Source organism: Octopus bimaculoides, chromosome 22 (assembly GCF_001194135.2).
Source record: "Octopus bimaculoides isolate UCB-OBI-ISO-001 chromosome 22, ASM119413v2, whole genome shotgun sequence".
NCBI classification, from domain to species: Eukaryota; Metazoa; Mollusca; class Cephalopoda; order Octopoda; family Octopodidae; genus Octopus; species Octopus bimaculoides.
Window position 1 is genome coordinate 1,500,983 of NC_069002.1, and position 4,034 is coordinate 1,505,016.

General features: G+C 38.3%; 1 long non-coding RNA gene across 1 annotated transcript in view; it reads right to left on the minus strand.

Moving 5' to 3' along the window:
• LOC128250546 (uncharacterized) overlaps positions 1-3,829 on the minus strand; it is a 188,613-nt gene extending 184,784 nt beyond the window's left edge. The window contains exon 1 of the long non-coding RNA XR_008266577.1: positions 3,752-3,829. This is a non-coding gene — a long non-coding RNA (uncharacterized LOC128250546). The remainder of the gene's footprint in view (positions 1-3,751) is intronic.
• Positions 3,830-4,034: the final 205 nt, after the last annotated feature.

Sequence of the window (4,034 nt, forward strand, 5' to 3'; positions counted from 1 at the left end):
TTCTGATTTTCTTTTTATTTATTTTTCATTTGTTTTGTTTTGTTTTTTTTCAGCGTCTTTTTCTTTTTTTAATTTTATTTTCTCGCCCACCAAAAACTTTATTTCCTATACCGCTCCCCTTCGCTCCTGCCCAACATTCGTACGACGCACCCTCCCGCCGCCGCCGCCGGACGAAACTAGGACGCCAGACACGTGCTTGTGATCACCGCAGCTGAAACGGTTATCTACCCGTGGGTCGGTTAGATGAGCGACCAGGGAGATAAGAGCAAAGAAGGATATGTATTGTTTTTCTTAGGACTTTTGCTGTTGTTTTTTTGGGGTATTGAGGGTAGAGATTAAGACGGAGGGGTGAGTTGGGAGTTTATGTTGTTTTTTTTTTAAATAAAAAAGAAATATTATTTATGTTGCTGTTGCTTTATATATATATATATATATATGTGTGTGTGTGTGTCCGCACATACGTGTGTGCGCGCGTGTGTGGAATTTCTCTTTTAATTGCTTCAGTCAGTAGACTGCGGCCATGCTGGGGTACCACCTTGACGAATTTCAGTCGAACCAATCGAACCCAGTACGTATCTTTTAAGTCTGGTACTTATTCTATCGGTATCTGTTGCGGAACCGCAATGTTACGGCGACGCAAACAGAGCGATACTGGAGCATCAAACTAATACACCTGCTTGTTGTTCTTTCACTTGTCTTCGTCTTTTGTTTCCTGTAAATTTGAACTACACACACAATCCACGATCGGCCATCAAAACTTTATCTCAAGTACATATCATCACCATCATCAACACCATCGTCAATACAACCAACACTACCATCATCATCCCCATCATCATCAACACCACCATGACCATCATCATTGCAAAATACCACCTGCATCGTCGCCGTCATCATCACACCCACCATCATCCCCACTATAACACTGTCGTCGTCATCATCAACATCATGACAAAACCTTGACAACCACTCCCACCACTCCCTCCACTACCATCATCATCATCGCCGTAGAAAGTATGAGTGGTTTCGATTCCTGCAGCCCCTTCCATCGCCACCTAAATATGAAATGCTGTCAAATTTCCAAAGCCCTTGTTTTCTTTGACCCCTTTATTGCCTGTTCCGCACTCCTTAGCTAGAGGGAAGACTAAGCTACAAAGTTATGTTACCTCCCCTTTTTCTTCTGAATATCGAAACTCCCTTACTGAGTCGGTCGTTTGGTCATGTCTCTTATGTGGCAACGTCAAGCATGCATGTTTGCGGGGGTCCTTGTTAATGTTTCCTTGTGTCGTAATGTCTCACACACAGACACATGTGTATGTGGTAGGTCCTTGTTTTGTTTTCTGATTTTGTTTGAGTTTTATTTTATTTTTCTGGCATCAGCTCTTAACAGCCGCCCCCCCCCCCCACACACACACAAACACACACATGCTTTTTTTTTTCTTAACTATCAACAAGTCTGATGTTGCCTCTATTACGTGGTAGGTCCTTCTCTGACCCTTATATTTCTGAGGTCAGCTTATAACATCAAAAACACTCTCGCAACTGTCAACATCCCCCAATGCTGCTTGTGTAATGCGGTGGGTCCGTCTCTGACCCATAGCAACACCATTATCTTTCATTGACAGGTGTTACGTTAAAATCTTTTGTGTTACAACTCTCTTCGTGGTGTGACTGTGTGTCTATGTGTGAGTATGTGTGTGTGTATGACTGTGTGTGTATGTGTGTGGTATTGTAGTGCTTGTGAGATTTTGTGATGTGTGTTTCTGTGTTATATTGTGATATCATAATATCGCTTTCAAACTTTGACACAAGGCCAGCAAGTTAGGTGGAGAGATTTGGTTGATTATGCGTGTGCGTGTTTTTGTGCTGTCCTCCACCATCACTTGACAACCGATGTTGGCGTTTACGTCCCCGTAACCTAGCGGTTCGGCAAAAAAACCGATAGAATAAGTACTAGGCTTACAAAGAATAAGTCCTGGGATTGATTTGTTCGACTAAAGCAAGCCGGTACTCCAGCATGGCCGCTGTCAAATGACGAATAAAAGTATATATATATTCGAAAAAAAGTTCGATTTCTGTCTCCGTCTTTATGTTTTCGCTCCTCATTGTGTTTAACGGTTTTTGTGATGTCCTGTACCCATATATGCATACATATATAGATGTAGGTATGTACATATATATATATATATATATATATATATATATATATATATATATTGGGCTTCGACATTTACCGTCTTCCAAATTCACTCCCAAGGCATTACCCAAAATGCTGCACAGTGAGGTTAAACCCGAAACTCCGTGACCAGAAGGAGTCCTGCTTTTGTAACGTTAACCCATTAAGTCCCACAGTCTTATAAATAGGATACTAAATGAGAACATCGAATAAGCTATATCACATTGTCTCAGTATCCTATTTATAGGACACCGAGTATTTCCATTTCTACTTGAAGTAAAGGAGTTTTGATAATTATTTTTTTCATTTTAACCTATTTTCAATCATCTGTAAAAATTTAAAAGTAATATTCAGAAATTTAAGTGCTCTGAGACTTAATGGGTTAACATAACTTTCATTTATGTTAACATATTTCGATTCTATTTCATAGATTAAAATAACTCAATGTGTAACACTCGAACTCATATCATGACAAGCAGAATAACATAAGAAAATTCTAAATCTGCGTTACTGGAGGGAGGGAGGGACGGAGAGAGAGAGAGAGAGAGAGAGACAGAGAGAGGAGGAAAGAAAGGGGAGAGAGAGATAGGAGGAAAGAAAGGAGAGAGAGAGAGGAGGAAAGAAAGGAGAGAGAGACAGGAGGAAAGAAAGGAGAGAGAGACAGGAGGAAAGAAAGGAGAGAGAGACAGGAGGAAAGAAAGGAGAGAGAGAGTGTGCATGAGGGAGGGGGACAGTTTATCTCCTCAGCTACAGTACTTACTGAGGGGGTATTTTATTTTATCCACCCCGGAAGGTTGAAGCGAAATGTAGAAAACCTCCCAGTAGGTTTTGAAATAAGAATATAAAGGGACATAACTAAATACCCAAAAGACATTTCGTTTTCCGCTCTACCGATTTTGGATACAGTGATGGCAGGGGCCACGTTGGTGCCGTGGCTATTGGGAGTTTCTTGAAGATGTTGTGTGTGGTATTTTCAAGAATCGGGTTACAGATATTTTTTATACATAAATTTCGAATAAGAAAGATTATAAGTAAAGAGTCACAGCATTGTGTGTGTGTGTGTAAACTTTCGTGAGGTCTTGTATAATGTTCTGAGTTTGTATGTTTATCTGTATTACTTTCTTGCATGTGTCTTATATATATATATATTGACGGCTATTATTTCCTTTTTACTATATTTTTAATACTTTTTACAAAAACATGGTGGTCTTTCGATACCAGTACGAAATATACTATAGAGGAATAAAAATTTAGAGGTCACAACATAAGCATATAGAATATTTAAAAACACTTAGATATTTAAAAATATATAAGAACATTTATAGATACATAGGCATTTTAAAATAGAAGACGTCGATATGAAATTGGATATAGTAAATTATAAGTTCATAGGATATGTTATAAGGACTAAAGAGTTCAAACTAGAACACAAAGCGTGTGGAAAGTAGAAAGTCAAACATTTTACAGCCTTAAACGGACATACTAAAATTAGAGACAATGTTTAATACATCCAGAAGTTTCATCGACAGAACACGAAAGACACCATGAAGACAATACAAAAAAAGGACAACTCACATAATCCCGTTCCATCGAATTCGAAGAAATCCTGACATTATTGTAATTCCCTTTATATAATAGTTATGAACATTAACCCATTAGAATAAATGAGTATAGCCAGTTAAAGGCCTGTGCAAAGTCTCATTCAGACGAGTCCATTATAGTATTTTTATTGTATTTTTAATTCCATTCCCATGCTTATCCAAAACTAGCCATCCCTAGTTCAAATCATACCAATTCCATCCTGCAACGTAACATATCTACTAGTATTTAATTCATTAATTATAGTATAATTTTCAAT